The sequence below is a fragment of the Harmonia axyridis genome, chromosome 6 (assembly GCF_914767665.1).
Source record: "Harmonia axyridis chromosome 6, icHarAxyr1.1, whole genome shotgun sequence".
In the NCBI taxonomy this organism is placed as follows: Eukaryota; Metazoa; Arthropoda; class Insecta; order Coleoptera; family Coccinellidae; genus Harmonia; species Harmonia axyridis.
Window position 1 is genome coordinate 31,068,408 of NC_059506.1, and position 23,502 is coordinate 31,091,909.

General features: G+C 37.3%; 1 long non-coding RNA gene across 1 annotated transcript in view; it reads right to left on the bottom strand.

The window, feature by feature from the left end:
- Nucleotides 1-2,188: 2,188 nt before the first annotated feature.
- LOC123681754 overlaps nt 2,189-23,502 on the bottom strand; it is a 73,819-nt gene continuing 52,505 nt past the window's right edge. Inside the window, exon 3 of the long non-coding RNA XR_006747717.1 lies at nt 2,189-2,700. This is a non-coding gene — a long non-coding RNA (uncharacterized LOC123681754). The remainder of the gene's footprint in view (nt 2,701-23,502) is intronic.

A 23,502-nucleotide genomic window follows, 5' to 3' on the forward strand; every position in this document is an offset into this window, starting at 1 on the left:
ATACAGTGTTGCTGTTATAACCATTTTAAATTGAAAACCCCTTATCTTATAGAGTGAAAGGAAGAGCCACCAAATAATGCGAAGAGTTATTAATTTTTAAGATTGAATAATATGATAATCATCTTGTAGGCCTTTTTATACAGACTTACAGGTTGTGACCGGACCCTTAGGGTACCTGTTGGTTCCAAGGGTTGACAACCTTAGCAAAGGGCCCAAATTACCCCCAACATTTGGTGAACGAAAGCGATAGTTTTACCGAATTTTTTTATTGCATTCACATGAGAACCAATAACCGATCTCGTTAAAAGATAAAACAAATGAGACGCGACTTCATACGCACACATCCCGTCATATCCCCCTATCCTAACCAAAAAAAAAAACAACAAGCCGTTTTGTGTTATCATTTAACTTTTTTGTGGCTCACCCCACGACAGTCCGCCTTCGCGCGTTCTTTTTTCCACCGGTGGACGCAGCAAACGGCCAAACGAGCCAGCACACCGATCAGTCAGATGGTGGGCGTGAAGGTGTGCCTTCTAGATCCGTGGTCGAGGTGGGCGTGGCCGCCCGACCATATTTCAAAGTTCAATTATGCCGCCGATTGCGTCCAAAGTGATTCCGCAGCGCGCTCTTAAACTGCCCATTACCTCGATTTTTTTCCCCTTGGTCGACAGTACGGCGAACCGCGTCCGTCTGAATGTTTTTGGGCGTGATGTGAAAATCGCCCGGACTCACTTATCTATAATTATTTTCCTTTGTGAAATCATTATCTGGTTAATTTGGTCTTGGGATATGTCTATAGGGCTTGTCGTCGTTAATCTAGAGATTGTTGTAATTAAGGAAGAAGAAGAAAATCTGTTTTATTTTCTGTGGTGTTGGTGGATGAAGTGGTGCCAACATTTATTTAGTTGTTTTTTAATCATCCGCAGAAACTATTTATATTCAGATTTCACAAATAGTTAACTCGCTTCGCCTTGATGGATGGCTTGTACAACCAAACCAATCCAATGCAAAAGATTATATGACTGATATCAAGTCTATATCCTTTTGTCTCTATTTTTTGGTCGTTGGCTTGTACTCTAACCTAATAAAATTATAGCTTTCTATGTTTATGATATTTCATAACATACACTTAATTACCGTTAAAAGGAGAATTCTCCACTTCGGCAGTTGGCCACACTTTAATCAAATGAACTAAAACTATGTCATTTGAACTATTACCTAGTGGCATTTGTTGATTTTTTGGTTGATTAAATCTTATCGGATTTGAATCTTATGATCGATTTAATATTCAACCTAGGAAGTAAATTCTAGTAGATTTCTTCGAGGGCGAAAAACTGATCGTTTTGTTTTGTATGACATTTATATAGTCTTTTTGAATACAATTTCCACAGTTGGCGACACTCCGACCTTAGTATTGGAACTAAAACTGTGTCATTTGAACTATTAATTAGGGCCATTTGTTGATGATCTAATAGGCTTTTTATCTTATGGATTATTTCATATTCAACCTCTACATTCACTTTGAGTTTTACGTAAAGATTTCTCCGAGGGTTGAAGAGAATTATTATGTATCCCTATTTGGTTTTCTTGATTTGAATGAATCTGAGGGAAAGGCGAAATTGTCCTTCTAGAAGAAATAAATCAGGAGCTTATATGTATTTGCCTGTTTTTTCGATCAAAACTTTCTTTTTTCCTCCATTCTTCGTGCACTGAGTTCCGTACCCATAAAAACCAATGTTTTTCCATTGTACCATAGTATAAGGAATGGATAGTAAGCCAACCGCCGTTTGACGGCAAGGAACTGGTCACCAGGGGTCACTACTGTAGTTGGATCCGGGTGTGTTATGGGTTGCATATATCGAACACTATTGACTACCCATCCTTATACAAGGATTGTACCTAGTAAGTTTTTTTCACCCAAAGAATTGTGACAGAATGAAGAAGAAATAATATAAGATTTTTTCATTCTATACCTTTATTGTTACGGCATTAGGAAATTGTTGCAACAGTTATCTATGCGACCTCCTCTGAATGAATTACATCAGTTGGTAACATTGCCATCGATGTGTTTGAACTAAAATTGTTTCATTCGAGCTATTAACTAGTGACACTTTGGAATTTTCTGGTGTTTTTTGACATTCCGGAAACCATTCGAAAAAGCAGCAGAATAGACCAAAAGTAATATCAATTAACAATTTATTCATAATTTAATGATTACAAAACAATTAGAAGACAGAGTTCACAGTGAGAGGTACAGTTTATTTACATTAACATTGCCTACTCAATTACTTGAAACTAAAACTAATCTAATTTCAATAGGGGTTTCAGGTTTAGTTTAATAATCAAGAAATGTAGTCAAACTGAAATATCGTTCCTACAAGAGTTGAATAACTCTTTTATATGTGATTCAATTATAAAATTGCGGCAACTGTAATATAGACTTCTATGACTACCATACATTTTTACGGTTGACCACCCTTGGAGCCGTGAATTGAAACTATAAGTATTTCGTTAACTTTTTTCTATATACATGTTTCCTTGGAGCTTTTTCTACAGGTCCTGGTTAAGAAATTCTCCAAATTCGAATATTAGTTTTTTTTATCATAGGGTTGATTTCATAATATAGTGCTTTTTCCTCAACGGTATCACATGGGCAAGCTTCTGCATGGGGACATCAGAGTTTGGTTATCACTGCTATACCTGAAAAGCATTTGGGTTAATTTTGTTGCGAGTTTTACAATATATATACATCATAATTACAAGTCGTAATTTCGGGCGCTCATGCTTATTGAGGCTATTTACTATCGCCTCAACCAATTTTTATAACGTCCTTCAAATCACTACGCCGGCCATTATTCCTCATAAAACGAATCAGATAAGCATCCACCACCTCAAGTCGATAAAACAGAAATCCACGACCATAAACCCATTTTTTCGACTCACACGTCACCTCAGTCTCGAAAAAGCCGAAATATACCCGTCGAAATCATTTGTACGACGTGCACCGATCTAATTCAGCACTATAATTGAAATTTCGATAGAATCTAAACGTTGCACGACGGCCGTAACGTGTAATTTAAATAAATTAATTTGAGACGATACACTTTTTACGTGAGATAATCCCCGCAACGGTCCTCGGTGCTGCCATCTGATGGGGTGGGAGAGAAAACGCGATTCGAGCGATAAAGGGGTCCAGAGACCTTTTGAGCGGGCCCGCAGATGCAATCTGAGGCACGATTCCCCGTAACCGGCTCTTATAAACCTATATTTACCGACAAGTGTGGTGTGAATCGGACTTAAACGTTCGGCAAATCGCCTCAGCGTTATCTCGGACGTTTAATGTTTGATCAGTTATTAATAACGTCGTGGTTTGCGGCCTCTGTGACCATCCGGGAGATTCGTAGAACCTTTCTCGCTGCGGCAATAAATAATCTCGAAAATACGCTTTCAGCCGGTTTGTGGGAGAGAAATAATTGTTTTTTCTCACTCGTAATGGACTGGAGATATGGGTTGATAAGGTACGAAAAAGCGCGTTAGGTACCTGGGCGATGATAAAGGCCGGTTCACGCCTCGATCGCGCTCTCGGGTTAAGCCCGGTTTTACACGGTGCACCTGTGGATTAGTTTCGATTAATGCTATTAGAGATGGGCAAATCAGTTCCGGCTTGACGTATGAGGACTCAGAGTAATTAACATAGAAAGAGGAAGCATATGTCATTTTCAGTAAGCAAATTTTGTCCCCAACATGAACTGTCAAATTTGAAGTGGAGCGCGTGGAAATGAAAACATATCAGTGATACGATATTTCACTCTATTCGTGAGTTTCTCCACAAAGAATGCACTTCTTATGTCCCATAGTGAATCAACGTTTTATATTAACTCAATATAAATTGAAATAAATACCTAAATATATCAGAAATTCAGAAAACAAACTTCAAGTGCGCCAAACGATGTGAAACAACCGATGACACAAGGAGAGCAAAAGTTGCCAAACCTTGGATTTCAGAAGGTAGATACAGAAAATAATAAATATTCTGCTTATTTTAAATTCGACAATTAGGAAACCCAGTGCCGTACCGTATGATGTGAAATGGAGGTTGAGATGGATTGATGAAATCGGTAATCGGTCAATAAAATTTGTTTATTCTGTTAATTGTAATTATACCTAATAATAATGAGTTGAAGTTGGCAAGGGTAATACCTGTTCACAAGAAGGGCGACCAGAACATCTACGATAATTATAGAACTATTTCCATTTTGCCTGTTTCCAAAGTCTTTGAGTCCCTTATCCAAACGAGATTACTGATTACTCTCGTTTTTGGAGAATAATTCGTAACTTGCGAAACAGCAACATGGCTTCAGGTGAGGAAGATCTACTACCACAAATCAAGGTCCAAATTAAAGAATTCATTATGGAGGCACTGGATAGTTCAGAAGAGGTCACGTTGACGTGTTTGGATTTAAGTAAGGCATTCGATTGCGCCAATCACAGCAAATTACTAACCAAACTGGAATATTATGGCATTCATGGGACAGCACTGAATCTGCTAAGATCTTACTTACATGATCGTTCCCAAATCGTTGGCCTTGATGGAAAAAGATCTTCTGAGCGGAAAATTACCCTAGGAGTACCTCAGGGATCCGTACTTGGACCTATTTTATTTGCTATTTGTATAGATGACTTGGTGCACAACGTTGAAGCAGACGAAGAACTTCTGTACGCAGATGACGCATCTTTTCTCAACTGAGCAAAAAGTGAAAGTTTATTGAAAGTAAAATCAAACAATTCGATTGAGAGTGCTATTGATTTGTTCGAGAATAACAGCATGAAGGTCAACACTAAAAAAACAAAGAACTGGTAATAACTATAAAGCGAAGTAACAAGCAGAATATCTTCCTGCTCGGCTTGATGATCAGTGGAAACCTAGGTTGGGCTCAACACGTAGATGAATTGAGTAAAAAACTATGGACAGCACAGTTCGCAATTAGGTGAATTAAAAACTTACAGAAAAAAAGCTCTGCTCTCATGGTGTACCATGCTCAATTTCATGGAAGAATGACATACGACATTATCCTTTGGGGTGCATCTACGGAGGCTGGCAGGATCTTCTTGAAGCAGATGAATGCTGTAAGAACAGTGGCTTGATTTGATCGAATGACGCTCTTCAAAAGTATGGAATACTTACTCTCATATGTCCATAAGAACAAAAACAAGTTTCAAAAACACTTGAGCGTCCATGATCATCATACAAGATTCAAGGACAAGTATGTGATTCTTTTACATCGTCTGGAGAAAACACATAAGTATATTCTAAAACAAGTTACAGATTGGGGTCCTATTCCAACACGAATGCGAAATACGAAAACGAGCGAAGAAGGAGCTAGTTTTCGAATGCAAGAGTGTTGGAATTGCCTTCTGCAACGAGTGTTAGACGATATTTTCTCTATTTCAGTCAAGTTTTGTGAAATATTGTCGAAATTCAATGAAAAATTCAGATTATACATCCTAGAGACTTTTGTATTGTATCTTGGCAGTTGGTATGATTGTTACGAAAATTGACAGATTACGGAATTTGAATATGAATCGTACGTTTCGAATTTTGGAATAACTTACAATTACGCATTAAATTCGTGAATTATGTCTGACGAAATCGATTTAACACCACCAGAATTAAGAGAAATTGCGAATAATGTTGCAAATCATTTCACTATATCCTACTTATATTGACAATTATTGACGTTTGTTGAAATTTGATAGGATTGGAAGTCAGTATAGACAACTACAAAACGAAAAACATAACTGAAAACAATGCTGTAATGAGTTCATTACAGCACTGTTTTTAGAACTGTAATGAACACAATACGATACTGAAATAGAGAAATATTATTATTAGAGAAAAACATGAGCATTTGAGTGGTGATTCCAAATTAGCGAACAAATTCTTTCGACTACCAACTCTCCACGATCTAAATTAAGCCCTACACACACGTAATTTCGCGTGTGATCAACCATAGACCGATACACATCCGTCATAATCAATTAATTAAGGCTAAGCCATTCATATACAATGAGTCCAACTAGGCACAAATCGCTTCCAGCTAAACTAGCCAAGCGGTACTGCATCGTTAGTGAATATTAGCAAAGGCTGAAAAGAGACGGAATAATTAATAATACTTTATTAACCGTCGATAAATCAACTCGGGAATACTGGAGAGTGTTAATTATATGCATGAGGGACTCAGGTGAGCGTTCATTATTATTATTATTAATTACATCTCGCTCTCTGCGGAACCCTGCGTGCTGAAGATTGAAATATCGCCTATTTCTGTGGATGTGCGTTCTATTGATAATTATTAGCGTCCGAAAGGATGTCTTTACTAATTCACGCAAGGATAGGTTGAGATTTTCATTTGGGGTCCGTTTGGAATTGAAATATATTGACGTGACTGTTGATTGCGCATACTAAACGATGTGTTAAAACATTGGCGACAAGTATTTGAAGTAGGTAATATTTTATCATAATGGTACACGAAGCGTCGGTTTTTTCTAATGATTGATTGTACGAAGTAATGAAAATTGATGACATTTAATAGAAATATATTACTTTGCGATTTATCAAAGTTTCATGGAAACTAGGAATTTTTTGTGCTTAATGTAAGCGTCAGAGGATTGCTTAAATATGTATGAAAATTGCAACATGAGATAATAATTTCTTCAACGTTTTTTGAGAACTAAAAACATGCTATGCTGATGAACAGAAATTTATCCTTTTAGTTGTTAATGAGAGCTGCTTTATCAAGGATATTTTTAGCCCCCTTTTATTTGTTTTTATACTTGTTGAGGATTTTCCAATAAGAGGTTTCATTTTGATATTAAAATGAACAATATATTGAGAGAAACGCCTATTTCATGTTGAAGAGAAAGGTATGCCATTAACCATGGAAAAAGATATCAGCCAAATGACCGTCACGAGTACGTTTGGGGCATCATACTTTTTTACATTTACGGATGAACGTCCTCGATAACTTCACGAATTCCATCTTTAAGGTCTAAGATCGATTGTGCAGCATTGGCATAAACCTTATCTTTCACGTGGCCCCAAAGAAAAAAGTCTAAAGGAGTTAAATCACAAGATCTTGGTGGCCAATTGTGATCACCTCTCCCAGAAATAAAACAGCTAGAAAACTTAGCTTGTTGAAAATGAACGTCATCCAAATCAATAACTTCCAATTCCGGCTTTAAAAAATCATTACTCACACCACTAGACCAAAAATCATACCAAAAAGTGACACGTTGAGGATGGAGAGGCTTTACGTCCATTATTCATGAATTTTTCAAGCTCCAAATGAGACAATTCTGATTAATAACATAGTCATAACAAAAATAAGTCTCATCACCCAGAAAGATTTTTTCGATGAAAATCCGGATAATTTTGATGGATTTCAAGGACCCAATCAGCGAAGATACGACGTTGGTGGTGATCGACCGGCTTGAGTTCTTGTGTTAACTGAGATTTAAAAACCTGAAGACTTAAGTCTTTATTAAATACGGTGAAATGCCTTTTGAGGAATGCCTAATTCCCAAGATCGACGAGGTATCGTCAAACCTGGGTTTTCGTCCACATTACAGGTTACAGCAGCAAATTTTTCAGTTACTTTGGAGCAACGCACACGGTTTCGATTCTTCACATCACTAACTTTGCTCAAGAGCTCAAATTTTTCCACGAATTTCACTGTTGCCAACCGAGAAAATGCTTCCCGACGACTCAAAAGTGCTTTAGTTTTGCTAACTGGGACTGCAAAATATTTGTAGTGAATTTTAACAATTTCAGTGAGTTACTGAAATGTGGATAGTTCCATTTTAAGTAATGGTGTAGTTTCACTTGTTGAATGTCAAAAAATAACAGCTTCAAAAGTGACAGCTGCCCATTACATATAGTTACAAAATGGCGAAGGAGCAGGGCTTCAGAATTATTGTCTTACTACGAATCAATCATAATAAATCTGGACAACTGTTTTCAAAATAGGCTTTCGAGAAATTTAATTATGATAGCCTAATTTTTCTCTTGTTTGATAAGTTTCAAAATACCTTATTAAGTTTTTTTGAATTTCCATAAATTTCAAAATGCTTTTTATTGATAAGACTCGCTTTGCTCGCCGGAAGGGCTCCGCCCTTCTGGAAAAGAATATTCTTATGTTCCATAGTGAATCAACATTTCATATAAACTCAAAATATATTGAAATAAATACGTAAATATATCAGAAATTCAGAAAACAAACTTCAAGCGTGCCAAACGACGTGAAACAACCGATGACACTAGGAGAGCGAAAGTTGCCAAACCTTGAATTTATGCAGGTAGATACAAAAATTAATGAATATTCTGCTTATTATAAATTCGACAATTAGGGAAAAATATCGGATTACAAATATTCACATTTGCATATTATATCGGGAATCACTCAAATAAATATATTTCATTCAATATAAAATATATCACAATCCGACAACGTGATCCAATCATGTTGGGGACATGTAAAAATTGCGTATACTCCCTTTATCTATGTTTCTTATTCTATGTGAGATCGTTTTACTATTATGCGTCAAATTGCGAAGCGATGGCATATGAAAAAAAAGTAGTAGAACTGTTACTATGTTTATACTTGTATTATCCACTTTGAAATTTTTCACTACTACGTTTACAATTGATGGTTCTTCTGCTAATTTTTTATTCCCGACTTTGATGTGCTTCAAAAATATGTCCCTCAACATCCAGTCTTTTGTCTCCTCTTTGTCAATTTTTTGTGTTTATTTTCAACATTGTCGTTGAAAAAAATCACGTGACACAAAGAAAATTCACTATTCAAGTATTTTTGTTGATAGAAAATTCATTCGAAATTCTATATATAAACGGTATGCGTTTTCATTGGTACATTTTAAATACCTAACTCATTATTCTCACACCATTCGATCTACCGATCGATAGGCAATCTCTCCTATGATTTACAACCAAAAGAAGAACGCGTACCTTATTAGCACCTTTGAATTCCGATCGTTCAAATTATCACGATTTACGTTCAAACATCCGGGTGTTCATTATTTTATTTCGATTAATTCCATTATCTCCGCTCTCAGATCTCTATACGTATTTCGTATGGGAAGATGGGACTGCTTAACTTTATAAATAATGAATTGGGAGTCCCCTAAACACCTACCAGAGAAATAGAATTCGATTATACCCGAAGCCGCCGGTAATATACCGTCAGAGGGCGTGCGAGCATATTCAGGTCCTGCCGCGGTGGACCAGATCGTTTATAATGAAGAAGTGGGGCTAACGAGGTCAGGTCTGGACTGTTCGGCTGGAACGAGATACCTGGACGCGATAAGGGCTTAAGGTTTCGAAACCGGCCATATGGCGAGTCTTCCTCAAGGAATTCATCAATATTATGGCGTTTTATTAAATATGCTATCAGATCGTCCGACGGATTTTTTTCTTTGTTGCCACGAGGTGTACTCACACCCAGAATAGAGGTGAGATTGAGAGGAGATTAGGGGAGGTTGTTGGAGAGTAAGTAAAGAAATTTTTCGACAATCTGTTGATATGAAGGTTTATCCATTTTGTGAATACCAAAGTAAACATAACTTGAACACATTTTCATTCAGGATATCGATCAAATTTCAATATTATGCTTGGACAATTCCATTATGTGAGGAATACAACATCATTTAAATGTCCTGCACGTGATCTCTTACAGGATTCGATCCTTGTGAGGTGATTTTCGATGACTTGCAGTCACATTTCGGGCGATATATTAGGCCAATTGAAAGGTCCCTGGTCTGATGCATATATGACGGTGCTAGTATTGAAACCATATGATTTTTAGTTAGTACCAACCTTCAAACGATTCGTGTCAAAATTTGACAGCAGTCCGACCATTAGTTTGTAAGATATTGCGTTGTGAGTGTAGCTACTTTTGTTATTTGTAAAAAGATTAAAAAAAAAGAATTTGGTGTGCTGATGAAATATTGATTTTTGAAGGGAATAAATACAGTTGCAGCAAAATCTTGGCTTGATGAAGAGTTTTCGGGGTCTGCACCAGGAAATTCAACCATCATTGATTGGTATGCTAAGTTTAAACGTGGTGAAATGAGCACTGAAGACGGCGAACGCAGTGGACGCCCAAAAGAGGCTGTCACCGACGAAAAAATAAAAAAAGTTTCTCAAAATAATTTTGAATAACCGTAAAGTGAAGTTGATCGAGATAGCAGACATTGTGAAGATATCATCTGAACGTGTACATCAAATAATTCACGAATATTTGTACATGAGAAAGCTGTGTGCAAAACGGGTGCCGCGCGAGCTCACAATCGATCAAAAGCAACAACGTGTTAATGATTCAGAGCAGTGTTTGAAGCTGTTTAAGTGCAATAAACCTGAACTTTTGCGTCGATATGTGACAATGGATGAAACATGGCTCCATAATTTCACTCCGGAGTCTAATCGACAGTCAGCTAAGAGGACTGCAACAATGAACACGATGAACCGAATGCAAAGCGAGGAAAAACACAACAGTCAGCTGGCAAAGTTATGGCATCAGCATTCTGGGATGCGCAAGGTATAATATTCATTGATTAGCTCCAAAAGGGCTAAACCATCAACAGCGATTATTATATAGCGTTTTTGGATCTTTTAAAAGATGTAATCTTTGAAAAACGGCCCCATTTGAAGAAAAGAGGTGCTGTTTCATAAATACAATGCGCCGTGTCACAAATCAATGAAAACAATGGCAAAATTGCATGAATTTGGCTTCGAATTGTTTCTGCATCCACCGTTTTCGGCAGATCTGCCCCCCAGCGACTTTTTCCTGTTCTCAGACCTCAAAAGAAGGCTCGCTGGAAATAAATTTAGCGCCAATGAAAAAGTAATCGCCGAAACTGGACCTATTTTGAAGCGAAAGACAAATCGTACTACAAAAATGGTATCTAAAAGTTGGAAGATCGCTATAATCGCTGTATCGCCCTCGAAGGCAACTATGTTGAATAATAAAATCGAATTCTGCCAAAAAAAATGTGTTTTACTATGGTAGACCGGGGACTTTTCAATGGGCCTGTTATACCTCTTGAGTTCGTCATCTAATCAACCTCACAATCTCCATAACCTCTCAGCCTTCCTCCTCGCGCCAGTTTAAAGACAGATAACCCATCAGAAATTCCCTATATACGTTCCCTTTTCGAACAACGATCGGACTCAGATCACCAGGTGACCGTTCAACTGCGATTCTATTATTGCAGATTTCTCGTTCAGATATTCAGCTAATTCGAATCGTAATTCACTTATTTTGCCGCGAATAAATCACCTACGGAGCGCTGTATCGGGGCCGCCATCTTCAATTAGCCTGGTGCAGTGCTTTTTCCCGTTTTGATTTATTACTTTCTTAACCCCTTCACCCCTCTCCTTGCGGTCCTTACGGAGATCCGCAATCGGCAAAGGCAAAAGAAGAAGAAGAAAGAAAAAAAGGAGTGGGGAATGAAAGCATTAGAAGGGTGCCCCAGTGAAAAAGTTATTATTTCTCTATTATGGAAGTCTGGTAAACGGTTTTTAATGAGAAGGGATTGTTAGGCGATATCGCCTTATTGTTGTACGCGTTTAATAAAATTGATATAAGCAGGCATTGAGGTTTATCGTAGATCTATGCAATTTTTGTGTGGTTGTCGTTTGTACGTACTGAAAACATACAATGTTATGATTCATGGGGAAATAATGTTTTGATTTGCATAAAGATACCTTGTTCTGATTGGATGCCGTGCGTTTGGCTTTTAAACCTTTTACATATACCAAACTCTAGAAGACTAAACCATGAAACAGATTTAGTAAATCTGATACCAACCGAGTAATTCAGATTTAGAAGAAATCATTCCACAGAATTTGCTTCTGCAAAATTGTCAACAATTATTGAATACTCTCGATAATGCGCATAATGCAATAATGCTCGATAAATAATTAATCGGGGTGATTAAAATGCTCAATTTCGATCTTTGCAAGGTCTTTGTTTCAGTGTACCATGTCCTCTTGGACAAATTTAACTTCCATGGTTTCAGTGATGTGGTTAATAATCTATCGAGGTCATACTTGGAAAACATAACACAACATGTAACATGAGGAGGCACTTCATCTTGTGATCCCTGTTGGTTTTGGCGTACCGCAAGGATCCATATTGGGACCTATTCTCTTTATTATTTTTATAAATGATCCTTATTGTGTGAATACCTATTGGCCTTCACTGTGATGACACACAGTATTGATGAAGAGTAGAAATATTAATGATATGTGTTTAATTTGATCACTTGTTTGATTCGAAGGACGAAAGACAAAAAGAACGTATATTTAGTACCAAAATGTTGTTTCTTCTGGATCGAACTACCAAACTGTTGCTTTTTGTTCGAAGGACTGTAAAATGTTAATTGTGGATGAAGGAAATAATAATAATAAAATAAATAATTCTTTACTCAAATACCGAAGTAAAGCATATAAAGTTTTTGGGATTAATGCTTCATATAAAATTAACCAAAACAGCACATGTAGATCTGCTGAAGAATTTCGAAATCATTATGTCTTTGTTAAGTTTTGATCAAGGTTCGTAGAACTCAGCGCCGCCATTGTCCAAAGATTCACCCCTGAAGTTAGTTATAGATAATTCCGCGCACTTTATGAGTGCGCTGCACGCAGTCGTCCTTATAATGACGGCTGGCTATAATGATAATTTAACTCTGTCCGTTTTATCTGTAGAACTTCTATGTTCTTAACACTTTTCGATGGTTCGACAAGAAGGTCGAGGTGGGGTAAGAAATCGAACTTTTCTTCAATTAATTCGAGTTGAAGTCAGTTCAGTATATTCAACACACAGTCTAGTAAGTACAAGTCAAGTACAGTATAATATAGTTCGTCGTTGCTCTCGCCCCTTGAGACACAGTGTTCAGCTTGCACATTTCAAGTTAGTTAAATATTGGCCTTGTCGCCACGTGGTTAAAAAAGACCCTTCAGTCGGTCATCTTCGTTAGTACCCTAGTCGGTAAATTGTTATTGGTTTCGATAACTAGTTAAGCGAATCTTGTAAAGTGTACATTGTGTAATTGTATATATAAACCTACTTCAATAAATAGTGTGGAAAATTTCATGGTCCTTCGAACTTCATAACCCAGTACCTTACAGTCCAATTTATGTATGGATGTTCTCATCTAATAGCTACAGTCTTATTAGGGGGATGAGGCAAATAGCTTCGCACCAAAGCCAATACTTTATATTATGCTTGTCTACACAGTCCTCTGTTCTCTTGTGGGGCCAGTCATCGAAATTAATCTTTACAAAAAAAAAAACGCTGTGAGAGTTGTACGAATAAACAAGCCACAGGACTAATGTTATCAGATGTTCAGAGAACCTTCGATCGAGTATGGCACGTATTACTACCCTAAAAAATGATGATGACCAGCTATACTACTAAAACCCTGCAAAATATTAATTAACCACCCGAAAAAGAGGAATTTCCATGTCAAAATGGATGACGCAGTAGACACTAATAGACAACTAGAAACAGGAGAGCCTCAAGACCCAGTTCATACGATACCCCATAAAACCCAAGAAATCTGATAGCACTATAAGCAGATTTTACGGGAATAGTAGTAGTAGTCAGACATCGATGAACAGACGTCATATACAAATGACTGCAAGAAGGATTAGAAAGTAGAGGCGAAAAAGGCAATTAAATGGCAAAAAAAGCAAAGCTATTCTCCTGCGGAAAAGAACACTAGAGATGAACTCAAATCTAGGGAAAGATGAAGAAGATATAAAATGGGAAAATGAAGTTAAGTATTTAGGTGTAACACTAGTTGAATAGTTGATATACTTGGTATATCTATGCCAAATTGACCATATTCACCGTCGCCATATTGTTATGCGACAATATCAACTACCCAGTGTTCCCAACGGAGAAATATTGAGTTTACTACAAAAATACCGCTAATATCAAAAATACTATCAGCCATAAAGACTATTCTTCCACTGACTATTTCCAAAAATGGAGCGAAGCATTCATTTATACACTCGGCCACAATTAATTTGTTCAGAAAACCACCTTTCACTAATCTTTTTATTTCCAAAAGGTGAAATTTTTGCACAATGTTGTCCCAAACAAGCCTATCTGGCGTAGCAGCCAGAAAAGGTACACATAAACTTCACTTATAAACTTTATATTGTGGAATTTTTCTAGTAAACTCAATATTTCTTCGTTGGGAACACTGGGTAGTTGGTATTGTCGCATAACAATATGGCGACGGTGAATATGGTCAATTACAGTTGAATATCTTGTGAAGGGAAGATGCAATGAGAAAAAACTTTAACACCTTTTATCTCGAAAATAAAGCGCTTGGAGGCTCACTCGAGGAATCTCTCATTTTCGTCCGTAACTCCAATTCAAAAACACCTGTATATTTCGAAATTCACAACTTTTCAACCAACTTTTGTCTCATCCTATTTTGCATTACTGTCATTCCCATGCATGTGGACCAAATCTACGATATGGGCTCACCGTATGTACGCTCACTCTATTAATGTCATCATTTAATTTCATGACAAGTCACCCGTCTCGAAAAATACCATAACATTCCGTTCTGTGATCCCGAGATGCCGCTTCACCGATAACCTAACCCATACGAAATCCCAGGTAAGAAGATTATGTTATTATATTATATTATTAGATGCCATGACAGTTTAATGTAATGTGAAATATGACCGAACCCCTGACTGGCGTACCAACATAGAATTACCACGATAGTTCCAACGCCCAGCCGTTGCAAGGTGTTGTGGCCACACTGCAATCACAGAGTGGGACGGGTTCCAAACGAGCTGCCTTTGTTTTCGAACCAGACGCTCGACCATCGAGTTCCATAATTGAAATATTGAAATATCTGTGACTTATAGGCTATACGCCGACCGCCTATTGTGACTATTTTCACACGAACAAAGTCGATATATTGTCGGATTATAATCGATTCTTTGACATATCGGAATCTCCGCCTTTTGAACGGAGTGACAGGTGCCGATGAATTCTATGCTATTCAGATGGTTGATGTTTTTGTTGAGGTTGAATGAACGTGAGTTCGTTCAATGGGGATTTGGTGCCCGAATTGAATTGAGCGCGCATTGGATCAGTCCATTTTTGGATTTCATGAAGATTGTCAGTCTAGCTAACACGTCACTCAATAAGTCTCGGCGCACACAACTTTTTTCTTGTTCGTACCAAGCTCCAAAAGATGCGTGCCAAAATTTCGAAACATAGAGTTAAGTCTGGAACGAAACATTTGTTGTTGTTTGAAAAATGGATCAAGAGTTTCGTTTGTTGATAAAACACTGTTTTTTGATCAGGAAAACATTATGCAAGCAGACCAATGACTAGCTAAGTGTTATTTAAACTTCAATCCATTCAGAACAACGGTTAGAAGGTGTTTGCTGACTTTAACGTAGGTAAAGTTTATTTCTACACCAAAGACGAATAATTCTACAGATATGGTATTGAAAAGGGGCGTTGATGCACAGGTAGAACTTTTAGGGATTCACGGCTTGATTTGATATTCAAGCACTTGACTTGGGCTTGACTAGAAATCAACTCAAATTCAAGTCAAGTTGTAGTTTTTCAATGTCGAGTCAAGTATTTATTTATCAAGTACTTGACTTGACATTGAAAACTACTACTTGACTTGAACTTGAGTTGATTTCAAATCAAGCCCAAGTCAAGTAGCTTGAATATCAAGTCAAGCCGTGAATCCCTAATAACTTTTGAAGATAACTATGTTGACGAATGAAGTTGATTTTTTAAGGACAATGTGTTTTTACTGGTTAGTTAAAGCGGAAGTTATATATGCAATATAATATTTCGAAAAAAACTTTCGCTTTCTTTTGAAAGGAACACTCCGTATATTTTTTCGAATGTGATGTAGAATAAGGTGTAGACGAAGATTCATAAATATTTTTTTATTGTAGATCGCTTAGGCGATTTGTGATCATTCTCGAATAATTGAAGTTTAAAAAAAGAAAGAGAATGGACATTACGGTATAATTGACTAAATGTAACAATGCTTTCAATAGTACTTATCTTATATTGATGACTGCTCACATCTTGGGTACTCAGAATAGTGACGTTTATCCAGGATAACGTTTTGTATTGTTTAATGGAGAACAAATTAGAGTTTTCAGGGGCATCTAGCGGCAAAACTAGCCTATGGAACAACTTTGGTTTTCATTTGTTTCGTCAAAAGTAGTTCATTGTTTATTTAACCTAAAAACGACATTGACAGAAAGACGACGTGTGTGCCGCCATAAGAAACGATGCAAAAATCAATAGAAAATGGAACAATACCATTAAAATCCAAGAAGGCTGGTCCTTTCAAAAGTCGCCAATTTTATCTTAAGGTTTTACAAGGGTAAGTAAGCACACCAGTGTTTTAGACATCTTATCTTAACAATAAAATATCAAAAATTCAATCAATTTGAAAGGAGTCTACTTCAACTCTATCTTGCCTTCCACCCGTGACAAGTGACATTCCTACATATACATCCAACCATAGAAGAATCAGTGACATCTTCTTTTTCTTCCCAAAATATTCCGACGACCAATAAAGAATTAACGACCTGTGGCGATCGCAGCGCCTGCTGCGTCCAATCTCTCGTTTCGAAGGTGTTAAGTACGCCGTATTTTCGGTGTCAGAGGTCGTATTTGAACATCAATCACTTTATTATGGCCGGTATTATGGAACCTTCCCGTCCGATAGACCAATTTGGCCGTCGGATGAATATTTTCGTTCGGGTCAGCAGCTGGTCACGTTCTAAGCCGCTTTCTCGAATTGACGGTTAATTTTGGACCGCTAATAGTTTCAGGTCTGCGTTACGTAATATTATGGGTCGTAAATCAAAACGGAAGCGGGGTGAAAGGGGTTTTTGGAATTTACAAATCAATTAGTCTGTTTTCCTGGAATAGATAGAGCGTTTGACAGAGATAGATCCTGAATGGGTTAATTTTTTTTTGTGTAAGCTATACAGGATCGTAATCACCTAAATATTCTTTGTGTATTCAATATTGAAAGGCATAGGCGCAGTTGTAGATGTTTTTACAAGTGAAGACTACAAATTTAATTTTTATGTCATACCATAGTCAGGATGCAAGGAAATATAAGATACTAGATACTATTGAGAAGAAGAGGCTTTCAAGGTTCGTTTACAGGAACTTACTTTGAATCTATCTACCAAACCTCCTTTGAATATTTTTTAAGCATTTTATGCTTTACCTGGGCAATTTGCTTCTATATTGGCGTTTTTCTGGTTTAGATTATCCGATCACTGTATTTGTTTTTTTCCTATTTTGCTTTTTTACAGTTTTCAATATCTTACTACATAGGCATACAACTTTGCTCCGCCGCGGCGGAGCAAAGTTGTATGAATTTCGAAAAAAACGGCGCGCCGTTTTTTTCGAAATTCATCTTTTGAAGCAATCCACGAATCGATCCAATTTTTTACTTCTTGAATATCAGTGAATATTCGGTTTGGCCGTCGACGTGGAACCATAGCCGGGATATTCCCATGATTTTATGCACTTGGGATTATCGTCATGAACCCATTTTTTTTCTCCAGTCACAATGAGATGCAGAAATCCCTTCCATCTTTGCCTTGCAAGCAGCTGTTCACAAGCAAACAACGCCGTTCAACATCTCTCGGCTTCAACTCGTACGGCACCCAATTTCCTTATTTCTGAATCATTCCCATGAATTTCAGGCGTTTTGAAATGGCTTGTTGCGTCACTCCCAATGAACCTGCCAATTCTTGTTGCGTCCGACACTGGTCTTGATCAAGTGTAATGTCTAAAATTCTGCATCTTCGAAAACCTTCTCTCTTCCACAGCACCGTTCAATTTCAACTTCTTTTTTTAATTTGTTTTGATAGTTTTCTCAGGATATGTCATTATAGAAGTTTGGTAGACCTGTGTATAATGATTATTCTCTAGGTAGTGAATAATGAATACAAGCATAATAATAAAAACTGAACAACTGAAAAACCTCAGAACAAAATCGCTCAAACTTAAAAGAAGAAAGCAAGCAATTTTGTCGGCGGATGAAAAATCAAAAACCATTCTAAAAGATAAGAAGCAGAAAATGATCTATTATAGAAATATCATCCTAGCTTAGACCAGAAACTAGAATATTAAAGCGCTCCACGCATTCTCCTCGAGTTTGTCCATCACAAGAGCCGCGAATAGTAAAAGATACGAAGCGGACAATGATAATAACTCGTTCGAACATTTTCCAACAGCGGTCTGTTAATAAAGACGTCAGGAGAGGTAATCAGGCCTCTGAGGTAGCCAGGGACGGTTCTTCTTTATTCGGCGAGATAAAATCTTGTGATTCTTTTCAATTAATTACTCTTATCCATAAGAAACTATGGGAATGTAACATAACAAACTGAGTATCTCAAATTGTACTTCTTTTGGGTATCTCAAAGATTTCTGGAAAGTAGAACAAGAATTATATTAAAAATTGGTTTGATATTTCAAATAAATATTCAATAACACTCGCAAAAAGTGCAATTTTATTTCGAAAATAATGGTTCTGTGCGGAATATATATCGCGCACTACGTCCATTTTATTTTGTTTAGCGATGAAGCGCACTTCTGGTTGAATGGCTACGTCAACAAACAAAACTGCCGCATTTGGAGTGGAGCTAATCCTCAAGTGTATGTCGAAACACCGTTACATCCAGAAAAACTGACAGTTTGGTGCGCTTTATGGGCTGGTGGAATCATTGGTCCGTACTTCATCAAAAACGATGATGGCCAGAACGTTACAGTCAATGATGATCGGTATAGAGCCATGATTACTAACTTTTTCATTCCTGAATTGAACAACCATGATGTCCAGGAGCTGTGGTTCCAACAAGACGGCGCAACATGTCACACAGCTCGTGCCACAATCGATTTATTGAAAGACACGTTTGGTGACCGCCTAATTTCACGTTTTGGACCTGTGAATTGTCCTCCAAGATCTTGTGATTTAACACCGCTAGACTACTTTCTGTGGGGCTATGTGAAGTTATTGGTCTATGCGGATAAGCCACAAACCCTTGACCATTTGGAAGACAACATTCGCCGTGTTATTGCCGATAAACGGCCACAAATGTTGGAAAAGTCATCGAAAATTGGACGTCCAGATTGGACTACATCCGAGCCAGCCGTGGCGGGCATATGCCAGAAATCATATTTAAAATGTAATACCACAAGATTATCTTGCAGATAAATAATTCATGTCAATCGAATAATCCATCGTTGTTTTATTGCAATTTAAAGTTCTATAGCTCTAAAAAAACACCCTCCATATTGTTATCAATCCCGCGGATTTGCGGGATTGATATTTAGGTGTGGGATTGGATTTCCTACTCGTAGACACCACTTTATCGAGAAAACATCAAACCACCTGATATTAATAGTTTTTTGACTTCGTCAAACGCGTCTGGCGTGTCCAGATACCTCTCTGCAGATGAATACGCGGCCGAGGTGAGGCCCCAGGGGGTGACACATCCTCTCCGATAAATCATGCCGGTTATTATGGTCCGAAAGAACCGCATCAGATGCCAGGTGTTTGTGATTTTCGGTCCCGAATCTGGCCGTAACGAATTTGTTAACACCAAGGGGGTGGTGCGTCTACATCGAATTCGATTAGATCGCCGAAAATTGTTTCGTCGGATTTTGTTCGACGGCCCACGATATCCGTGGGTGGGTTCGTACCCTTATGGTTCATCCGTATCGGCTTAGATTAAGATTCAATCTATTGGGTTTTTCGTTGAGATCGAAATGAGGTTTGAATTCTTAAGTTTTGAAACTATTACATATCATATTTTGAGGAAATAATAATATTAGGTGTACGACTTTGCTTCCGCCTTTTTGCAATAAATGGCTGTAGCGGTAAGTAGTAGTCGAAATAAATAGATCATAGATGTCATACAATAAGCTTAGGTGAAAAGAAAAAGAAGTACAATTTCCAATAGTGTAATAATATCATACGATATTAATTATTTATCTGGTTAATGTATCAGCAAAATGCCATCAACATAACCTTTGTCAGACAGAAGGTCTCCACGCTATTACGTAGGAATCAAAATCGAAAGTAACCTAAGGAGAATACATGTCATCAAGGAAGAATAGCGATATACCGGTTTCACCCTTATTAGGGATCATCAGTACCGCATAACACTACCCAAGATGACAAACAAACGAAATAGCAGGCACCTTGTACTTCTTTTTCTTTTCATCATTCATTTCCAAATATCAGCCGTTTTATTCATTATTTTATAATAAGCTTTGTATTTGTAAACATAACGCCATCGAAATATTAGTCGATTTGTGTCTGCATCATAAAGTTATTCTCGAGCCAAATTCTCGTCATTTGCAGGAGATTTTAATCTTCTCAAATACCTATGGTGATGCTGCTATAAGTGAAAAAACTTGCGGAGAGTGGTTTCAACGCTTCAAGAACGGTGATTTTGACGTCGGAGACCAGCATGGCGGTGGAAGAGAGAAGGTTTTCGAAGATGCAGAATTGTAGACATTACTTGATCAAGACTAAAGTCAAACGCAACAAGAATCGCCAGGATCATTGGGAGTGACGCAACAAGCCATTTCAGAATGCCTGAAACAAGGAAATTAGGTGCCGAGAGATGTTGAACGGCGTTTGTTTGCTTGTGAACAGCTGCTTGCAAGGCAAAGACAGAAGGAATTTTTACATCGCATTGTGACTGGAGACGAAGAATGGGTTCACTACCGACCGAAACAATCACAGGCGATCTTTATCAAACGCAATTGATGCGTTTGAGCCGAGCATTGAAAGACAAACGGTCACAATACAACGAGAGACATGATAAAGTGATTTTACAGCATGACAATCGTAGCATGCTACATTTCAAATTGAATATATTCAACTGAAGAAGATAGTTGATAAAAATCTGGGTGTACGCCAATGCTTATCTTAGTGCATGTGCACCCGATACAGTGAAACTGTCATTTCATTTCTTTTTCTGGTTTTTTTGAATGAATATTGATAATTATCGCAGAGAAATTTTATAATTGTTTTCCTCTATTATATTCGTAAAACCCTCAAAAAAGGGCTTTTTTGGTATTTTTTTTTCTTCACTAACTTCCTAATTGGTGTTCCTGATAAACGCTGAAAGTTTGATTTTTACATTGAGAGTCTTTCGTCAAAAGACAGCCCAACATCATTGTCAATTGTCAGCTTAGAAGCCGAAGTATTTTACTCTCCTTGCTGTTGAAGAACTGTCAGACCTAAGTTCTTATCAACTTCGGTGGAGGAAGATTGGCTCAGTATAGAGCTAGGACTTTTATCTCTTCAGGGAAGTAATTTGTGAATTTGAACAATTACATTCTTTATTTTCGTACATTTATATATTTCGGATTTACTTATATGTATTTCCATTTTGTAGAATATTGTATGTCAATTTTTCTGTACCAGATATTTTAAAGATTCAGATTGTGAAATACTTGTGTAAATATAAGAGGTGTTTGATCGACCTGGGTTTTTGTCCCTTCCATTTGGTGAATTCAGAGATCAGAACCACGAATCAAAATAAACGACTGTTCTCGGGCATTTTGAATTGTAACAAAGAGGTTACACAATGCTAGACTCCATGATGCGGAAGTGGTCAAGACCGAGGTCAAGACATACTTAGAAACGTTTTAACGGGAAGTTCTACTCCACCCGCCGTATTCTCCAGACTATCACTTATTTCGATCAATGGCACACGACCTGGCTCACCAGCACTTTCTGTCTTATGAAGCACTTCCGGTCTTATGAAGAAGTAAAACAATTGTATCGTTTCGTGGATCGCTTCAAAAGATGATCAGTTTTTTCAACGCGGGATTCATACGCTTCCTGAAAGATTGGAGAAAATAGTGGCTAGCGATGGACAATACTTCGAATCATAAATGTATAACCAGTTTTTTTACAATAAAACCTCGAATTTTGAAAAAATTCGGCGGAAGCAGAGTTGTACGATTATGTCAAATATGCGAAACTTAACCTCAGATCTCACACTATGTAATTTTCCATTAATCTTGATTATATAAAATCAACATTTGTGTTTAAATTTTTCTGCCACAAATTGCAGACATTTGTGTAAAATATTGTGCCTTGAGCATAGAACAAGCGTGCGATAGAGCCACTTCCTGAACTGTCACTTCCTTCAACAGAGAAGTCGATCTCATATCTTCACTCTTCCTTTATCAGTGAAGCCCATCTCTTCCAATTATCGGTAAGGTGATAATAAGTTAACGAAATATTCTCATAAATTTGCACAATTATTTTTTAGTGCTGATAATGAAAATGATCATATTCTTCCGATCCAACATACTTCAATTAATTTGCGCTGAAGTATTTTTGAGTTATCTATCGTACTTCGAGCTCAATAAGGAAATATCGACTTTTACTTTTGGCCTGTCTGATGCACAAAACGACCACAGTGCGTGAAAAAGCGCAGTATTTCAGCCATCTTCACTGCCGATCTTCTCAAGCAACTGCTGAAATGAGGTAGCCTTATAACAATTAAGCCAGTGCAGCATATTTTTCTCGGAGATAATCTGACTTTATAATTTTATAGTTCATAATTACTATTGTTTCATGGTAATTTGACGATGACTCAATTACATACTGAAATATATACGGTGTCCCGACTTGGGCAGGTGCATCGAAGATTGCAGCCACAGAACATAATTAATACATTCTTATCTCGCCCTTGTGGAACTTTTGGAGAAAGGTTTATGGATAAAAAGGTTAGTCTGCGAACTGCGCCCGCAAGCATAGGTTGTAATAAATTGAAATACAAAAAAGCATGTCCCTTTTCTCGACAGGTATCAATTAAACAAAACATTTGGTGTTGGTACTTTTAGCTTTTGAGCGCTTGAACTCTCATGCTCGTATTGAAGATCACAGGACTGTTGTAACGGATTTTCCAATAGAAATGAATCAATTTGAAATAGTTATAATGGCAACATTTTGTGTTATTTTTTGACATTTCTTATGTCATTTGTGTTCCATTTAATCATAGAAAGATAAACGCTTAGACGTTTAGAAATTGTTGAATTGTTTTATCAAAATCAGTGCTCATTTGTGAATACTGACAAAAGAATTCATGGAAGTCATTATAAAGTTGACTATTCGTCGTATTGTAGACAAACTTGAAACTGAATTTTCTTTGCACAATATAAAAGTACCAATACCTAGGTACTGAGTAATGAGCGGTACTTGGTACCTATTTCAAATTTGTCTACAGTTCGAGGTAAAGTAAGTCGATTAACTAATAGTACATTCTAAAACAAGTTGTAGAATGGGCTCCTATTCCAACACGAATGCGAAATTCGAATTCGAGCGACGAAGGAGCCAGTTTTCGAACTCATGAGTGTT